The 21159-nt window shown below is 42.1% G+C and overlaps 1 long non-coding RNA gene across 1 annotated transcript; it reads left to right on the top strand.

The window, feature by feature from the left end:
* The first annotated feature begins 1804 nt into the window (after positions 1–1804).
* On the top strand, positions 1805–3829 carry LOC115578053 (uncharacterized). Its single transcript, XR_003983349.1, has 2 exons — positions 1805–1940; positions 3012–3829. It is a non-coding gene; the product is annotated as an uncharacterized LOC115578053 (long non-coding RNA).
* Positions 3830–21159: the final 17330 nt, after the last annotated feature.

Genomic DNA, 21159 nt, shown 5'->3' with positions numbered 1-21159 from the left:
CTGTGTGGAGGCGGCGGCCATGTTGGTGTTGGTGACGTATGTTGAGTGAGATGAAGTCGTTCACTGAGCGGTTTAACACAAAACTACATGAGATTTTACTTTATTTACCACATTTTCAGATGTAGATGGGGGTACCGGGGCTGTTTCAGGGGTAGGTGGGGGTACCGGGGCTGGTTCAGGGGTAGGTGGGGATACCAAGGCTGGTTCAGGGGTAGGTGGGGGTACCGAAGCTGGTTCAGGGGTAGGTGGGGGTACTGGGGCTGGTTCAGGGGTAGGTGGGGTTCCTGGGGCTGGTTCAGGGGTAGGTGGGGGGTACTGGGGCTGGTTCAGGGGTAGGGGGCTCACAGGGCTCACAGACAGCTGTGGCTGCTGCTGCTGCACTTGACGTGTCTGTTCAAACATGCATCATTTTTGATAGGAGGGGTGGTCAACTGATTAAATATGGGCAGCTTGCTAAACGTGAACGGTGAAATCTACGAATCTAGAGTTTTCTTCCAAAATATGAGCTAATATGGGGAGAAAAGTGAGCTAGCTTAAAAACTACAAGGTTAAGATAAACAACAGACTAATGTGTTCCAGAACTTTCCACCACATGAACCAAACCCACCTTGTTTTTGGAAAAACTGGGTGACATACTGACGCCCCTTTGCTTCTCTCTCCTGCCTAATCTTTTTGTCTTTCCTTTTTTGGCTACCCGACTTCTGGGGCATTTTGCCTTCTCTCGGTCTCCTCACTGACTGAATACACCACACCACGCAGTAGTTCAGTTGATTTGAAGTGAGGACTGAATCATTTTACGAAGGGGGGGGGGGCCTTGAGAAATGTTTCCAAAATAAACTTAGTGTTATTATCAGTGAATAAAGTGATGCGTATTTATTATTGTAAACTAACAAATTGGGGTCATATTATATTTGTCAGTATTATAATTTTATTAGGAGTCCCTGTCATTGATGGGCCCGTAGAATCCTTCCCCTTATACCCCCCTTATCGGCGCCCCAGGCTGAACATATTTACACGTTTTGTTCTCCAACATAAAATCCATCATTAAATGTCCCACAGTTTAATTCTGAAGCTCTTCATGTGTTAAAAACAGTTAGCGGTTGCTAACAAGTGTCTGAATGAGACTACAGAGGTTGTCGGGGACATTAAACGTCCTCACAGCGAACACGGAGACTCATCTACTCACTAGTCTGTCTTTACAGGCCACTTTAGTTACACACTATTCTAACTGGTGGGAATTAAACAGTTCTGGATTCAAATATCAATGTATGGTAGAGAAGATGTCAGGATGTGAGAGGAGGGGAGATTCCCCTTCACCTGAGGTGTGGGGAGGTGTCAGGGATAGAACAGGTGAGGAGTTCATATGAGGATGATAACAGAAGGCAGCTAGGATGACACTTATTGTCCAGTCAAACATCAGAGGGTCACTGCCTTGGGGAAGGCATGGGTAACACCTGTCATAAAGTATGTAACCACTGTTCTGCTGTATACAAGTCAAGACAATGTGGAAGACTGCAGAGAACACTGTGGCTCTTCTCTCCATGCTGCATGTATTAAAGAGAAACTGTCTCCTGTGTTTATCTGATCGGCTCTTCTGATTGGCCCTTTTAGAGACCACCCATCAAACTATTCAGAACTAATATCGTCTGATAACAATCGGAGCACCTTAATTAGGACACAGTGATGTTGAGCTGCACATTTAAACCTGAACACATCTGGTTGGATTATAAATTGATTTTTATCTTCATCATTTATTCTTTATTCAGATTGAGTTACTGCAGTTTGTCAAAGATCAGCTGTGATTCTCTGGCCTCAGCTCTGAAGTCCAACCCCTCCCATCTGAGAGAGCTCGACCTGATTGGAAACAACCTGCAGGATTCAGACGTGAAGCTGCTGTCTGATCTGAAGGACAGTCCACACTGTAGACTGGAGACTCTGAGGTCAGTAGAGGGTTGGAGTCAGTCCACGCTGGTTTCAGCAGTATTGTTCTGAACACAGTCAGTATCAAAGTGAAGATCCAGTATTTCCTGTTTTCCTCAGTGAAGCTGTGAGAGGAGAACGGTGACAGGCTTCATGATTGGACAGAAAGACAGAGAGAGAACAGTCAGCCAGTCAGACGAGCCAGAAGCTTGTTGTGATCTGGTGTTGAGTTGATGTGAAGACGACTGTTGTTGTTGTGTTCATGTCTACAGGAAGTTAAGCTGGATTACAGCTGACAGCATCACAGGATGTGTAGAGACAGTCGTCCTCATTCATCACATGTGATCTCTCTAAAACACTAAAGATCAGCTGATCACAACAACATTTCACAAAACATCAAACTGTGGACAGGGACTCGGGTTCTGTCCAATTACAAACAAGAACGCTGTCCCACCTTTTCTGTAATCTGAGATGTTGATGTGTTTTGACCTTCAGGGCCACCGTACAGATCAGTCTGACTGAAGCCTGCAAATCACTGCTCTGATTTCAGAGAAGCATCATTACATTTAGTAACCATGTGGTGTTTGTACAGAGCAGAAGCTGTGCTGAAGTCCAGTAACCACAGCTGGTGTTTGACTGTCAGTCTGTGTATGAACATGTAGGAGCTTTAACATCATATATTCATCTGTCCATCTGTCTTTTGTTTGCTCCACATGTTTTACAACAGACTCCATATTTACATATTTGTAATGTTTCAAAGCAGATGAAATATTCAGGTGTGACTGAGACGCTGGTTTTTAACAGCTGTCAATCACCATTAAAGTGTTTCTGCAGCGATGATGCGTTCAGGGACTCTCTGCAGTTTATTTCACTGTGTACTTGAGTGAAAGCTGCAGAGTAAACCTGTGAGCTTCACTCCAACACGTTAACACGAAGCTGAAAGGAAGCTGGCTACGCTACACAGCCGCTCCACTTGTGGTCTGAACAGGACTGAAGTCCTGCTGGTCTTTATATCACTGACTGACAGCTGATGGAGGGAGTCTCTGGAAACACTCATGTATCACTTCTGCTCTCTCTCATTCTCTCATCAGCTGGGAGTGATGAAAGGTGGAGGTGTTGAGAGGATCAGCTGTGTCCTGATGATCCAGAGAGGTTGAAGCAGCACCATCAGCTGGTGGGTGGAGAGGCTCTGACTGGGCCGTGTTACTGGGAGGTGGAGTGGAGAGGAGAGCTTCATCCAGCAGTGACTGACGGACCAATCACAACAAGTGGAGATGACTGTCAGTGCTGCAGTCTGAACTGCTCTGAGATCAGCTCCACTGTCACCAAGTCCACCATCCAGCTCCATGTGTTGGGGCCACTAACTGCCCTCCCTACTGCCCCCTGGATTTAACAACAACACAAACAAATCCATCCAGTCCAAACACACATTTACAACTACAACATGTTTATACTTTAAATATATTTGTAATCAACTATTTTCACACATTAAGTTACAGCTCAGTATCTGTGTGTCACTTGTGCAGCTTGACGTTGAACTTGAGGGGAACGTTTTAGACGTGACACCAGTTTGATCATCATATTTCCTGCAGCATCAGTGAACTCCAGTTTAACGTGCGACCCTGCTGGTTTACACATCACGTGATCAACACACACATGAAGTCAACCTGTGGAGCTTTTTCCCTCTGAGGTCAGTGTTGAAGCCGTTCTTATCACCAGCGTTCATGTTCTGGAGCTGCTTTCTGCCAGCAGATGTCACCGTTTCCATTGTGTCGCCTCACTGAGGTTTAACTGAACCATGATGTGAAGGATTTCTCTCTGACTGCATTTGCTATCAAATTAAATGGAATCATAAATGAGTTCAACTTGATTTAAAGATGTAATATGTAACATTTCTGCATTAAAATGTGTAAAAACGACTCGACCTTTGTTCTGTATGTTGTTGAGTTGTGTTCTTACATCACAACAATGTTCAAACCAGAGAAATCCACAAGTTTACTGGAGGTGATGGTGTGTTTTTAAGACACGTGAGTCAGTGATGGAGGAAGTATTCAGATCCTTTACTCCAGTAAAAGTACTGATACAGCTCTGTAAGAGAAAAAAGGATCCTCTTCAAAGTTAAAGTCCGGCACTGAAAATGTTGCCTCAGTGAAAGTCTGTCAGTTTAATCAGGAAATGTTCTTAAAGTCTACAAAATAAAAGAACTCGGAGCAGAAAAAATGTGTCCTGTGACTAAAAGGTGAAGCAGCAAATCTTCACATCTGTGGAGCTGAAAACCATGAAATGTTTTTAGAATAAAGATTAATATAGTTGCTGGTTCATCGTCTGTAAAGTGACTGTGATTAACTGACTCATTGTTTCAGGGACACATCTACATACGTTGGGCCAGTTTGTATGTGAAAATGTCACTTAAAGTACTTTAAAGGGGCAATATGTAGTTTTAGAGAAGAAACACAAACTCACTGATTATTAATGAGTTAATAACACAAACTCAGAAATACATATTTTCTCCATCAGTGAATAAACGAGCTGCTCTCAGAGGAAAATAAGATCCCAGAACACCGTGTGAAGCTAGAAAGGTTGCAGGGTCCGCCACATGTAAACACAGTGAAGCAGTATAAACTGTGTGGTCCTTTAAGGTCAGTTTGTTGATTCAGTTTGTTCAGTCATGAACACAAAGAGAGTTTGATTCTTTAGTTTGTTCAGGCAGAAAAACTCTTCTTGTGTCTTCTTTAAAACTACAGAGTGTCTTTATATCAGCAGAAAGCCTCCATGTGCAGTTCACATGTTATTTGAGTGGATGAAGCTCATTGGTGCTTCCTGAGCCTCGGCCCAGCTGGGTGTGTTTTATAAACCCTGTTTGAATTAGAGTTTCTTGGTGTTGTAGAAAAGTCCACGGACAAGATGAGTTTAATGAGCTGTGTGTGTCAGTCTGTGGAGGAGCTGCAGTGATGAATCTCTCTCTGACACATTTCTCATTATAATAACTCTGATCAAAGTCTGATTATAATATATATGAACAGGAAACAACGGTGGTATAAAGGACACAGCCTGTGTCAGGAAGTTTGGGGAAGTGACTGAGCCAGTGGCGGTTGTACCAACCCGAGTGTGTTTGCAGAAATCCAAATGATTCATGAGGAAATATTCACATGAGTGGAGAGTTTTTACATGGTGTGTCTGAAGGAACATCTCGTCTCACTGTTGAACTCTTTTAAGTGGCTTCTGATGTGTTTTAAAGGATTTAGGAGAGAAAACAGAAGGAAAAGTCCCGCAGCAGCGCCTCACACAGCGGGAGATGGAGGAGCTTTAAAGGCTTCGCAGCCAAAACACAAAAAGCTCAGAAGCTTTATTTGACTGACACATGAAGAGACACTGCTCAGCTCTCACTACGAGTCCATCTAACACTTTATAACCTCCTCCAGGTGTGTTTCATGCTTTTATTCTAGAGAGAAAACACAAGTGACGCAGCTTCCTGCTCCTCAGGTGAGGCAGGCTGGGTTGAGTCTCCACGGTTCTCATGGTGTGTTCAAGTACCTGTCCTGGTTGACGTCAGCGGAGGACAGAGGTGGAGTCACAACAGCCGAGCAGGTTATTTCACACCTGGCGACGCGACATGTGATGAACCTCTGCAAAAATACACCTACATCTCTGTACTGCGGTCCAGACAGCCGTGGTTCATGTTAGCTTGGTCAAATCAGACGCACCTTTTTTTCCAGTGCGCGAATCTACTAACATTTACGGTAATGGTACTGAACCCGCTCTGACTGTGGGTCAGACTGCAGTCTCACAGTCAGAACCATGAAACATACGAGACTTTTACAGTCATTATTCCCGGTAATAAACTGAAGGGATCACGAAGGATCCTTCCGGATTTCAAAGTAAAGGACGACGTGAGAAAACAAACATTGTTTCCATCAGTAGTCAAAGATTCATAAACTGCTGAACTTAGTACTTCCTAGACTACTTACATGAATAACATGAAGTACTTTTACTGTGTACTTTTCGAGTAGACAAGGGGGCGCTTCACAGTGTGCGACCCAGCAGTCTGCCCAGTGTCTGCTACGTGTTTGCTATGTTCTGAGTGGCCTTTTACCTTTTTTTTTTATGTGTGAATGAACTGTCAGTGAATCAGCGATGCGGATGGGAACAGTTGCGGGTCTTTTAATCTCTTTTTACGCGGCAACGCTACTACTTTTACTTAGCGTCTCTTTCTGTCATGGAGCAGAACATGGCGCACCGGGGAGGGCTACTCTGAGCCGGGAGTTTCTGCTATCCCTGCGGACTTCAGCAGCTGGAGAGATATCAGCCAGTATCCCGAGGGAGATATGCAAGCCGATCGTAAGGACCAGGAAAAGGGGAAAAAGAGGTGGTCTGCGGCGGAGAATAAAGACTCTCAGGCTGAGCGATCGGCGCAAATGACCCCCACTCCCTACAGTTTTGTTGGCAAATGTTCAGTCTATCAAGAACAAGCTAGATGAACTTGAAGTATGGGCCAAGCTCAAGAAAGAAATCAAGGAAACCTGTCTCCTCGCCTTCACTGAATCTTGGCTCAGTGACTCGGACCGGGATGAGGACTTCTCACTCAGCGGGTTCGGAATTCCGATTCGCCTGGACCGGTCTCCGGAGATTACCGGAAAAAGCCGAGGAGGAGGAGGAGGAGTGTGTTTTTACGTCAACGAGAGGTTCTGTAATACAGTGAAGGTCAGAGAAAGAATGTGCACAACTGATCCAGAATTGTTGACAATCTCTCTTCGCCCCTTTTATCTGCCGCGTGAGTTTCAACAACTGTTTTACACACTGGTGTACATCCATCCGCGAGCCAACGCTACTGCCGCTGCTCAGCTGATCGCTGACGTAATGAGCAGGCTGGATGCTGTCTGCCCAGACGCACCAACATTTGTTCTTGGTGATTTGAACCATTACAAACTGAACACGGTCTTAAGAACACATGAACAGTATGTGACCTGCTCCACTACACAGAAGAGCACTATAATCGATCTGTGCTATGGTACAGTAAAAGGAGCATACACATCAATGCCAATGCCCTCACTGGGAGCTTCTTATCACAACGGAGTGTACCTGATGCCTGTATATAAACCCAGCTTCAGACGTGTGGACAGAAAGGAGACAACTGTCAAGAGCTGGTCTGAAGACGGCATTACCTCTCTTCAAGCATGCTTTGAGTGCACGGATTGGCAGTGTTTCTATGATGGTTGTGATGATATGAATGATCTATGTGATGCTGTTTCATCATACATCAATTTCTGTGTAGACTCTATAATTCCATCTAAAACTGTTGTCATGTACCCAAATAACAAACCCTGGGTGACTAAAGAACTCAACGCTGTAATCAATAAGAAGAAAAGATTTTTTACACTGGTGACCCTCTGGAGAAAAAAGCTGTCTCCAGAGAAGTGAGGAACGAAATAAGGAAAGCCAAAATTCAGTACAGGGACAAAATAGAGGAACAGTACTGCAGTGGTGACCTTAGAGCTGCCTGGCAAGGGATAAAACAGATGGCATCCATAAACCAGAACTCTGGCCAAACCAGGCAGCTCACAACTATTAGTGGTGTAAATGATGCTGACCTGCCCAATGCTTTTAATTCCTTTTTTTCTCCTTTTGAAAGGTCTGATTTTTTATGCAAGATCTCTACATTGAGGATGTCTTTAAAACCTGAAAATGGAATTGCCATCGCAGAAAGGAAAGTTGCTTCTCTGTTCAAAAAGGTGAATATCAGGAAGGCAGCCGGTCCTGATGGCATCTGTGGACGCACTTTGCGTCACTGTGCAGACCAACTCAGTGAGGTGTTCACAGTACTCTTTCAGATGTGCGCAGGGAGTGGGTACCTGCCCCAATTATGGAAGACATCCACTATTATCCCAGTGCCAAAGATAAATCATCCAATAGATTTTAACCACTTCAGACCAGTGGCACTGACATCTCTTGTGATGAAAAACTTTGAAAAAATCTTAAAAGAAAATGTGGTCTCCTTAATTGATGGCAGATTAGATCCACTGCAGTTTGCTTATCAAGCTGGGAAAGGTGTTAATGATGCAAAACTTCTCATTTTAGATACTAAAGCACCTTGAAAAACCCAAATCCCATGTGAGACTTTTATTTGCTGATTTTTCTTCCGCTTTTAATAAGATGCAGCCCCACATTTGAATTGAACGGCTAGCCTCTTATTTTATGCTCCCAGATCAGATCTTATTGTTGTTGTTAAACTTTTTAACAGACAGAGTGCAGCGTGTCTTTGTTAATGACCACATGTCTACCCCCATCACTTGTAGCACTGGTTCCCCTCAAGGCTGTGTGCTCTCAACATGACTTTTTATTACATACACAGACAGCTGTAGAGCTTCACAGTCACTTGGTCAAATTCTCTGATGACACCGCTCTGCTGTCTCTTCTTCAGGATACACAGCTGGATCATGGCTTGGCTCTAAATGATTTTATTAAATGGTGCGATGATAACTTCTTGGATCTTAATGTAAGGAAAACAAAGGAGTTGATCATTGATTTTAGAAATAACAGTGCAGAGCCTAAAAAAAGCCAGATACATGGTGAACCAGTCGAGATTGTGGAAACCTATAAATACTTAGGAACCATATTTGACTCCCATCTTAAATTTGACAAAAACACAGAGTCACTTGTCAGACGGGGACAACAAAGAATCCACCTGATGCGGAAACTAAATTCTTTTAGTGTTTCTAAAACCATTTTATGTTCCTTTTATTATTCTTTTATCCCTTCAGTTATTAGGTTGATGAATGCCAATTTTAATGAGTACGGTTGTGCTTGTTATTTATTTATTTACTTGTATGTTACACAGGTACATGAAATCGCTGTTGGGAACCATGAGTTGAACTGATTTACTGATAACTGAGAGTTGTGTGTCTAATGAATGATTGTTGTATGTCTTGTTCGTTTTGTTTTGTTTTTTCTTTCTTTCTTTTCTAACTTAATATAACTGGGAGCTGTAAACTGAATTGCCCGTATGGGATAAATAAAGTTTTCTGAACTGAACTAATACTTGATCAAAATCCTTAAATGATGATATTGAAAACTTTGTAATTTAGTTTATTTTAGACTAATAAAGAAATGATTAATGCCGATCTTTATTGTACAATCAGTTACAGTTTCTGCCTGATGCTTAAACACTAAAAGTGGTTGCTATGCCCAAAGCATCACAACCTCTAACTTTGGTGACCATGCACTAAACAACAGCACCAACCCTGCAAACACAATATCTGCTTTGCACTGTGTTTGAAATTCTCCAACACACTTCTTGCAAAACGCTACACACTGTTTTATACATAAGACACATTGTTCAAAAAGGAAATCTCATGCCATCATTGGGAAAACACGTCTATTTAAAATACAAAACACAACTAAAATTGGAAAAGCACACAGACTCACACACATGAAAACATTTAACATGTAATTGTAGAGCAATCAGTCTCAGCCAGAGCACTACAAATACACCTGATGTGAGCTCAGCTCCTTTGTGCCAACTTTGGAAACATGGAGGCAGAAAGAGGAAGAGGGAGAGTAAGAGCAGCAGCAGGACGAGGAAGAGGACGAAGAAGAGGAGCAGGCAACAGTGACACTGCATCACCACTCCATCCTCGCTCCCTACAACACAGCCCTCATTATTCTCTTTCTGGACACACTTCATGACACAGTAGTCCAGGACGGGCCAGAGCAGCCCCAGTTTGTTGTCATCTGGGATAATGTCAGTTTCCATCGGGCTGCTCTGGTCCGGGACTGGTTCACCAACCATCATAGATTTATTGCACTCAACTTGCCACCATACAGCCCATTTTTGAATCCAATGAGGAGTTCTTTTCAGCACGGCGCTGGAAAGTTTATGACCGTCAGCCACATGCCCGCATGCCTCTTCTACAAGCCATGGAAGAGACATGCAGCGACACTGAGGTGAGGTCCATACAGAGTTGGATACGACATGCAGGGAGATACTTCCCCCGTTGCTTGGCAAGGGAGGACATTACCTGTGATGTGGATGAGGTGATGTGGCCAAATGCCAACAGGAGACAGGATCCACAGCCTAAATGTCTTCCAATCATTCCCTGACAACACGATGTTCTGTAGAACATTCTAGTTGTACCATGTCTTTGTGTTTGTTTGTTTTTACATCTGCAAAAACCTGACAAACAAAAACAATTCTGAAGCGTTTCCATTTTGTTTTCATGTGTCTAGATCTACTGTAGTGGATCAATCTTTCACAAAAAAAAATTCTGTATGAGACTTTTAAAGTCAAAAACCATCCAAAGTTCTGAATCCAGCAGTTTTACATAAAGCACATCTGTGCCGGCTCTGAGTAATTTGGTGCCCTCGGCGAGATCTTAGCCGGCGCCGTCTTGCATCGCAGTCAATTTCACAATCAGTGTTCATACACTCACACAGAAACTGCATGTATGTATTCAATATTTTATTTCTTTCAAGTCAAACATATCACACCAAATAAAAACTGCAGAAAGAAACAAGTGATAAAAATACAATCTAAATAAGGCATTGTGTAAACATATTATCTCTCAGCCTCAGAGTGCCATCTCTCACTTATCTATTGTCAGCCGCTTTGCAAAACCACCTCCAACCTCCTCATGAACCTTCAGCAAGTTTAGCCAGCTATCATTTCTGTTTGAGTGCATCAGCAGCTTCTTTTGATTTGTTCAGCATTGATTAAGACTCTGTTACAAAAGTCATGTTGACACTCTCCCATCTTTGTTTTGGGGAAATGTGTAAGTGCTTTTTATTTGAACTGGTCCTCTGTGAACTAACTCTCATCTCACTGTGTCAGTTAGAAGAGATGTCCAGTCAGCCTTTAGTCCTGATGCTGTGTCACTGGGCTGCTGCTGCTGCTGCTGCTGAAATATGTTAAAGTGCATCTGAAGAGAGAAGAGAAGTATATGTGACCACTGCATGTTACATTTAATAACAAGAAACAGATGCTTGATGTGTGCTATACATAAGACTAATATAGACTGATAATGAACATGTGATGAGATTCATTCAACTTTATTGTCATTGCAATGCATTTCAGTCTAACCAGAGTGCAAGTGCAGTGTGTATATATATATATATATTTATATGTTTGACCTATGAATGATGTGGGAAAGCTGAGGTGTGGAGTATTAACAGTAATACACTTTAACTGCACTTTAACACTGATGTAAACTTTAACAAACATAAAGTGTGACACAATAAAGCAAAGGCTTACAACGAGCCTGTTACAAAGGGGAGAAACTGATGGAAAACTAACAGCATTTAACTGACATACGAGCAGGAAAACAGCCAGCAGGTTAAAATAACACCTGAACAGGCCAAACGTTAACTTTCCAAACATCCCTGATGAATTTAAGGTGGAGTAACATTAACACACGTTGACTCAGCTATTTATTGATTATTAAACAATGCTGTTTCTTCTTCTTCTTCTTCTTCTTTCCTTCTTTTCCTTCACTGGTTGCCGGATGGTTTCAGTCTTTTGGACCTTGTGATTCCGGTCAGATTCCGGCAGCTGGCCTCTCGACCCGCCCCCCTCACAGAGGGCAGGTGATCCTGGTTCCATTATTTTCCCCTGTGACCTCTGTGACGTCATTTCAACACTTTTCTACTCGTACCCATGACCTTGAATTCGTGTTCACAGTGAAGACTTGGAAGCCGTAGAAATTAGAGTTGTATACACAAGACTTTGCACTCACAGCTTTTAGATTCAAACCCACATAAAAACAATCCTAACCCAAACAATTTCTCACACTCACGTATATGACAGTAGAATTTTATATACAACAATTTTATTGGCATACAAATGTTTAACATTACGAATAGGAATGTTAGAATCATGCACACGTCTTTTTGATAGCTATCTTACTCCATATCCAAGGCTTCATAAAGCTGATCAAGCACTCTCTATAATTCATTCTCATCTCATCTCCACATATTTATGACGTTTTCCAGGAAATGAACTGGCTTGAAAATGAGTGAACAGCTTCATCTACTGGAGATATGACACTTTTCAGGTGGACTGGAACATTTTAATAAGAAGCTGAAACAAACTTCTGCTTCTGTGTCTGAACTGTTTCAACTGATTTCACCATTTACTCCTGATTCTCTTCTCACAGTCACCAGACTCCCTTAAAGAAACGCTCATTTTCTAGCGTCACCTCGTCAGGAGAAACTGTATGAACTGTGTGAAATGCTGTATACACACATTCTTAACTGTTTGGACCTGCTTGTTAATTCGGCAAACGTTCCACATGATTGTAAGTGTGTGTTTGTGTAAAGTTGATGATATCGTGTTGTCACTGAGATGTAGCTGTAGATCTGCACACAGATCCGAGTACAAGAGGTCAGTCAGTCTCATGTGGAGACGCCTTTAATGCCGCTGTTAGTCATAGATAGATCTATCTCCGCTCCTCAACTCACTCACGGTTCGGTACTTTAGACCCACAAAGCTCCGAACTCAGAACCCCGAGGAGCAACAGTGATCATGTGATCCAGACTGACCAACAGGAAGAGAGGCTGAAAGTGAAAGTGTTCAGTCCGTCAGACTCCATGTTGAGAGCAGAACAGACAGAAGAAGACGGAGGAGGAAGACTAAAGTGTGAGGCAGGTGAGTGTTAAAACAAGGTGTTTGTGATGTTACTGTGAGAGTGTGAGTCAGTTTAGTCTCTGTGGACTGTAGAGGAAACACGTTAGAATAAAGTCAACACTTTGATTCTTCTGTGGACACAAAGTCCTGATAGGCTGAATAATACACATTCAAACTACTGGAACTACGGCCGTAATTTGGGGGACACAGGGAACATGTCCGCTGCACTTTTTACCGTCCAAAAACAATGTTAGACGGAAAACTGCTGTCAAGCTGAAGTCCGTTTCTAGTTTAGACCCGCCCACAAGCTCTTGATTGGCTGTGCTGTTTCTTGTGTGATTGGCTGTCCTCGCTGTCACTCCATCTTGCTTACACTCTGGTCTGAAAAAACAGCAGAGACCAGCACCAGAACACAACATATGCTGGTCTTGTTAGTAAGACCAGCATATGTTGTGTTCTGGTGCTGTTAGAGGTCGACCGTTTAATCGTTTTGGCCGATAGGACGTTTAACAAACGATCGGTATCGGCGGAACTTGGCTCCGATAGTGGCCGATGGCTGCAGTTTTTTTTTCCACGGCGCCACAAACTTCTCTCTGATCACTGGCGGGCGGGGCTACTCCTCTCTCTGCTGTGTGCAGCGTCAGCAGAGAGAGGAGTGACCCAGGTGGAGACGACGACACGTCTTATTGTAAGTGCAATAAAACCTTCACGAGTTGAAAGTCAACAAACATAACCTCCTTGGTGGAGGTAATAAGCACCACTTGTTCAACAAGCATAAACGTGCATCCTATTTCAGCATAAACAATAAACAGCGACATTTCCACCGGCACGTTTTACTCGACCACAGTGCTTGTTAAGCTAACAATTAACAGCTTGTTAAGAACACGCTAAAATGAAAGCTGTCTGTGTGTAGTCTGTTCAACTTAGTTTGCCATGAATCTTTAAATTTGGCAATTTCTTGTGAACTTTAGCTGCTGGCTGAGACAAACGTGCACCCCTCCAGATATTGCGGAGTTTATATAGTGACTTTGCTGTTGTAAACTTTACTGTTGCTGCAGTGGAAACAATATGTAGTAAATATAAATGAATTCCTGTTTTGAATTTATTCTTTAAAAAAAAGATAATTAAAAAACAAACCATTCTTTAGTAGTGATAAAGAACAGGACCGTTAAGACTATGGATAAGATAAAGATAAAATCCTAACATACCATCCCTAGCTGGTTAGTGGTTACAGCCTGACTGTGGGAGGATGAGACCATCACAGTTCAAATCCCTTCACTATACGCCTTGTTTAACCAGTGTTATTTTGTGATTATTATTTTTTATGGCACACAGTGCCATCACTCACAGAATGTGAAGGATCACTTAATTTATCAAGATTTGTTTATTTATTTATTTAGGTATTTATTACTTTTATATCCAGTTCCAGATTTATATATTTATTTTGGTATTTATTACTTTGAGTTTGATGTTCACTCCGAGATTTTATTTATTTGGATATTTATTACTTTGACTTAGCTGTTCAGTAAAACTGCTAATAAAGTCAAAGATTGTTCATTTCTGAGTGAGTGAGTGATATTGGCCGATTTATCGCTATCGTCTTTTTCCTGCTTCAAACTATCGTTATTGTTTCGGAACAGCTTCGGTGATGATATCCTGGCTGTATATATACTGGCCTAATCCTCCGGTCAGAGAAGACGCAACAACTTCTTCCTTTAGATGACTTTATTATCTTCTATCCAAATGATCAGGACACTGTAGTATTTGTATGTGTGTGTGGTTTGTGATGTATCATCACCGACGCACACTGTTGCACAAAGGAATAAAGAAGAGCGCTGACGATCGGTGGAAGATAAACTCAACTAAACTGCACAGAAAGTTTTATCGAACACACTGCGCATGCGCAAACCGTCCATCAGTCTCTGCATGAAGCAGCTTGCTGTGACGTGAACTCCTCCTCCCAGCAGAGGATTCACAACAGTTATTATATATCGGTCTTTAAAAATCCACTATCTGTCCACCTCTAGTGCTCTGCTGGTTTGTTCATTAAGGAGGTGAGCACCTTTTTTTTTATTACAACAACATTCTTTGTTTAAAATGTGCACATTTTTTGACCGAGCAAAATTCTTTTGCTAACTTTTGATAACTTTAGATCAGGTCCAGTGCAGTTTTTGGTATGGAGGAACTGTGTCCTATTCTATATGTACTATATAAATTTCAAAGCACTCAGCATAATAGTTTGGCAGAAATTTTGACCAAGATATCAAACAGTGTACATTTTTATAGCTAGCTACACAAATGTGTTCGTTTATTATTTGCGCATTTTTTGACCAAGCAAAATTCTTTTGATAACTTTAGATCAGGTCCAGCTGAAGAGTGTACGTGCCAAGTTTCATGCAGATCGGACAAAATCCCAGGGAGGAGTTCGAAAAAGTAGGTTTTGCATATGTGGCGATTTAGTGAACGAAATGTGCAGCAGAAGTGGGCGTGTCCTATGTCAGAAAACCCAGCTGTATTTAGGGAACATATGGATATAAGGTTTGTAAATGTGTTATTTATAATGGGGAAGTTACGGGCAAAAACGCGATGGCATCCATTATAGCGCCACCTACTTGAGTACATGTGCAATTTTTGGTATGGAAGAACTGTGTCCTATTCTATATGTACCATATCAATTTCAAAGTTCTCATCATGACAGTTTGGCTGAAATTAATGTTTGTTGTATATCTTGTACTAAGCCACGCCCACATTGACCAGTCATGACCACCTTGAAGATATGGCCTCAGGATTGGCCCTACATCATACCGACCAAATTTCGTAAAAATCGGTGTAGCCGTTCAAGAGATATAAACTTCCCATATTTCTAGCGCCCCCAGTGGCTGAAATTCGTAAAATTCAGCTCATCCTTTCCCAGTGTCATGGCAACCAAGGATCTCAAATTTGGTGTTAATCGCATTTAGTTTGACCGAGATATAAAACAGTTTACATTTTTATAGCTCGCTACAGAAATTTGTTCATTAATAATTTGGGGTGATAGACACACCTCATTTTGTGTTTTCCACGTAATGGTCTCACTCTGTACAGTGTGCCTTACATATTGGGGCCAATACCAAAAAACTCAATGTGGCATCAATTTCAACATTCTGTGGGTATAAAAAGCTGGTATTGTCAGTAAGTCATTCCAAGTTCATCATTCAAACAGCCATGAACACACGACGTCACTTAACAGACGAGCAGCACCACCTGGCCATAGCGCGACTTCGGGTCGGTGGCAGGCAGTCAGATGTTGCTCGTGAACTTGGTGTGTCTGAAAGTGTCATCAGCAGACTTGCATCAAGACACAGAACTACTGGCAGAGTTCGTGACAGACCCAGGAGTGGAGCCCCACGAGTGACAGACCGCAACGATGACCAGTACCTAAGGACCTATGCACTCAGACATCGTTATGCAACTGCCACACAGCTGCAGGCCCAGTTACGAGATGTGAGGGGTACTAGGGTTTCCAGACAAACCATTCGAAACCGACTCCACCGCTTTGGCTTGAATGCCAGACGACCGTTGCAGGTGACTCCACTGGCACCAAGACACCGCCGTAAACGTTTGCAGTGGGCACAAGACCATGTGACCTGGACAATGCAGCAGTGGTCTACCGTCCTGTTCACTGGTGAGTGTCGGGTCACCTTGCACAGAAATGATGGTCGTCAGCGTTGCTGGAGAAGGCGAGGTGAGCGATACGCCGAGGTCAACATGGTCCCCAGGGTTCCCTTTGGTGGAGGAGGTGCAACAGTCTGGGCAGGCATCACCAGTCAGCGCAAAACAGATTTGGTTATTGTAGATGGCTCAGTCACTGCACGTTCTTACCTCAGAGACATCATAGAACCCATCATCATCCCCCAATTCTGCCAGCACACCCCCAACTTTCTGTTCATGGATGATAACGCTCCACCACATCGTGCCAGAATTGTCACAGCTCGACTTGAGGAAGTCGGAGTGCCTCATATGGTATGGCCAGCAATGTCCCCTGACCTGAACCCCATAGAGCACGTCTGGGACCAGCTGAAGCAGAGACTGGATGATCGTACCCCACCCCCACGTGACCTGGCAGAACTGCATGTAGCACTTGTGGAGGAGTGGAACGCATTGCCTCAGAACAACATCATGAGGCTAGTGAGGAGCATGAGACGTCGCTGTCAAGCTGTCATTGCGGCAAATGGTGGAAACACCCGCTACTGACATTGTCAATTTTGTTATTTGGGGCTATCCTTGTTATTGTCAAAATTTTTGGGGTAATAAATATTAAACTAATGAAAATGGTGTTTCTTCTCATTCATTATTAGTAATATCAAAGGGAACTTTTACTTATTTCATTAAAATTCAGACCAAATAGGAAAAGCACTCGTGTAAATAACAATATCCCTAACTTATTGTGAGTTGTGTTTATAGAGCCCCTTCTGACTTTCTATTCGAGAAACAGTTGTATATCCTAGAAACAATTTTAGTATTGCAGTCAGAGTCATAGGCAGATTTAAAAATTTTCATTATTCCATCCTCCAAGTTTACCAGGTTCACACCTGGCATGACTGTTCCTAAATAGTGTCGCATTTGGAGGAATCTGTAAAAATCTTGTTGCTCCAAATTATACATTTCCCTCAAGGTCTGAAAGCTCTTTAATGCCCCCTTTCGTGTCAGGGTGAAGTAAGTTGTGATCCCTTTCTTAACCCAAACACTGAATCTTTTGTCACCCACATTTGGAGGAAAATCGCTATCAAAAGCGCACCATCTTAACAGTTTTGATATTCTCTTTATATTACAGTTTTTGAGTTACCTTCCAAATTTTCAGGGGCAAAATGATAAATGGGTTCTCTGTGTCCAACAGGTATTTGATTAATGGTTCATCAGAAATAATAGCTTGGAGTGGGATCTTATCAGTCATTGCCAGCTCTAGTTCCTTCCATCTAGCCGAGTAGCTCGGGTCACACCAACATATAAGAGGCCTCAGCTGTGCTGCATAATAATACTCCAACAAGCATGGGAGCCCCATACCTCCATATTATTTCTTGAGATGTAGAGTTTTATATTTAACTCTTGGCTTCCTGCCATTCCATATATATCTTGATATAAGTCTATCCCACTCCACAAACTGTTGAGTTGTTATTTCCACGGGTAAAGTTTGGAAGAGGTGTAGCAATCGTGGCAAAATATTCATTTTGACTGAATCTACCCTTGAGCCCAAAGTTAGAAATGGAACAAGATTCCATCTTCTTATATCCACCTTTATTTTGGAGTTTAGAGGGCCAAAATTGATGGTAGATAGATTTGCCAAGTTTTTTGGTAGGTATATACCCAAATATTTTATCGAATCAGCGCTCCATTTCAGCCGGTATTTTTCGATTATATCCTTAGTAGGTTCATAATTAAAAGCAAGGGCTTGTGTCTTTGATACATTAAGTTTATATCCAGAAATTGAGCCATATTCCTCGAGACAAATCATCAATTCGGGCAGGGATTGAGCGGGTTGTTCCAAATATATCAACCCCCCCGACAGTCAATCCCCTTTATGTTCTGATTCTGCCGAATCCATTGACTTAAAGGCTCAATAAATATGGCAAATAAAAGAGGGGAGACGGCACATCCTTGTCTGCACCTTCGCTATAGATTAAGAGGCGCTGTAAGATTCCCGTTCACTTTAATTCTGGCTATTTTTTTGTCATACAACGTTTGAATCATTTTATATAAAATCTTCATGGAAGCCAAATTTACCCAAAACTTTGTATACAAATTTCCAACTTACTGCATCAAATGCTTTTTGGGCATCCAGACTAAGCAGGGCTGATTCAATTTTATTCTCTGTAACCTGTCGCATTATATGTAACGTTCTCCTAATATCCTGCGTCTGTCTCTGCTTAATAAAACCAGTCTGGTCGAGGTGGATAAGATCTGGTAGGCATCTTTCGAGTCTCCTTGCAATAATGGATGTAAACACTCTATAGTCCATGTTCAGAACACTTATGGGTCTCAAATTATCACATTCTTGCCTGTCCTTGCCCTCTTTAGGGATGAGGGAAATCACTGCCTCCATCCATGAGGGTGGCATTTCTCGTTTCCGAAGTACCCAATTGTAAACCCTTACCAATAGAGGTGTCAGCTTATCTCTCAGCCCCTTGTACCATTCAGTGGTGAAGCCGTCCGCTCCAGGAGAGCTACCCACTTTCAGTCTGGTAAAAGCTAAATTTATTTCTTCAGATGTCACTTCGGCCTTCAGAATGTCATTTTGGGTTTCTGTAACTTCTGGTAGGCAGAGCGATTTTAGAAAATTTCTGAAAAAAAATCTGTAAGTCATTGTCTAATTCTTCTTGAGAGTACAAATTTTGGTAGAAAGATACCATACACTGCCGGATTTTCTCCTGTTTGTATTCAATCTCCTTAGTCACTGGGTTTTTTATTTTGTAAAGAGCACTATCTACCTGTTTTTTCTTTCATTTGTAAGCCAGCAGTTTAGATGTTTTGCCCCCTACTGCCCAATATTTCTGTTTCAGGAAAATACATTTCTTTAATATTTCCTGTGTGTAAATTTCATCAGTTTCCTTTTTCACTATTTTGATCTCTTGTTGAGTATTTGAGTCCATGTCGTCTTTATGTCATCTTTGTAGCTCCTTTAATTTTGACTGCAGTTTATCCAATCTTTCCTGCCTAAGCTTTTTAATACGGGCTGAATGTGCAATAATATTTCCCCTCATACTACTTGAATTAAGCTTCCATAATGTATGCCTAAATTTGTGGTTCAAATCCACAGTAAGATACAAAGGGCTATGGTCCGAAATATCAATATTTCCTATTTCACAACAAGTTATTCTATGTCTCTCTGTGTTATACATAAAGAAATAGTCAATTTGTGTATAAATGGAGTGGGGATGGGAGAAATGAGTAAAGTCACGTCCTGACAGGTGTAAGTCCCTCCAAACGTCAATGATTCCCATCTCTTGCATAACAGTGTTGATTTTCTGATTTATCTTTCTTTGTCTGGTACTCGGCCTCGATGAGTCAAAAATTTTTCATGTAGCCGGACATTAAAATCGCCACCACAAATTAGGGTCCCTTCTGCCTCTGAGGCCATGATGTCAAATATGTGCTTATAAAAATTCCATTCACTGTTTGGGGGAGCATATACATTTAGCAAAGTAACCATAGTACCTTCCAGTTTGCCTTTAACCAGCACATATCTCCCCTCCCTGTCTTTCCTCTCCATCATATGCTCATAAGCCAGACTTCTATTTATTAAAATTGCTACACCTCTTTTGTTGCCAGATCTATGAGATGACAAGTACACATATTTAAATCCCAATCTCCCTAGTTTTATATGTTCAGTTTCATTCAAGTTGGTTTCTTGTAAAAAGCAATTTGTTTTTTTTCTTTCTTAAGTTTGGATAGTATTTTTCCCCTTTTTAATTGGATTATGCACTCCGTTTAAATTAAACGAGGTAACCTTTATCCCTTGGATACTTTGCATATCTCTCTTTTCAGTTTAGTATTGTGTTTCTTCTGAAGAGCTGCAGAGTAGTTATGGTCCATGTAGATCCGTTTCCCTTTATATTGCAGATTTTTCATGCTCCAGGCTCTGGTCAGCAGCTGTTGCTTCTGTTGGTAGCTGACAAAACGCACAACGAGTGATCTCGGGGGTGCGCTCTCGTCTGCCGGTCTCTGTTGGAGGGACCTGTGGGCTCGCTCTAGCTGAAGGGGAAAGTCCAGCGGCACGTTCAGGAGCTCTCTGATAAACGTCTCAGTCCAATGCACCAATGCATGTCTCCTAAATCTGAGCCCTCAGTAACACCGTAAATTCACACGTTGTTCCTCCTTGTGTAGTTTTCTAACTCTTCACATCTTTCCTCCTGCTGCTTCTCACGTCTCAACAGGTAGCCTAGCAGGCGAGTAGAGCGGGCCGATCCATCTTCCACTTGGTGATCCGCCTCTGTGCGTCGGACAGGCAGTCTCCCATTTTCTCAACAGATTGCTCTAGAGAGGTCATGGCCGATGTAATCTCCAACAATTTTTCATTGTTCTCCCGCTTGAAAATTTTGAGCTCGGGTAGTATTGCGGCACTCACACTCTCTTCCTTCTCCGGTCCGGGCTCCGGGTCGAAGCTAACGTTAGCTTTAGCATGAGCTTCTCCGTGTTTACATTGTTGGAAGAAGTTAGACTTAGCCTCTTTGTTTCTGCTGTCGGATCTTCGTTTTTCTTTCGAGTTTCTGCTGTGGTGACTCATTCCGGCACTAATAAGCCAATTCACGCCACTCTTGAATCGACAGTTTCAACAGTTGCCAGTTACCGGAAGCCGCCATTAGATGTTTTTATTGTTAAAAAAAATGATCAGAAGCTGTGTGACTAAATGGTGGTCGCGGTCTTGGCAACTTTTCAGTTGAATGTGTTGATATTTGTACTGCAAAACAAAAAGTCTCAGTCTTATTAGACTAAAAGTTGAATTAATGGATGTAGAGACAAAAGTTCTCTTAAGGAAGACGTGGTTTTGAATTGTAGTACATTTGTTTATTACATATATTTGACCCAGTTTGTCTCTGACAGAGTTGAGAGTCTTCAGTTTCTACATCGTTTTTCCGATTAAATGTTTA

This window comes from Sparus aurata, unplaced genomic scaffold (assembly GCF_900880675.1).
Source record: "Sparus aurata unplaced genomic scaffold, fSpaAur1.1, whole genome shotgun sequence".
Classification (NCBI taxonomy): domain Eukaryota; kingdom Metazoa; phylum Chordata; class Actinopteri; order Spariformes; family Sparidae; genus Sparus; species Sparus aurata.
The sequence above is the reverse complement of the archived record's forward strand: the minus strand, read 5'-3'. Positions and strand labels throughout refer to the sequence as shown.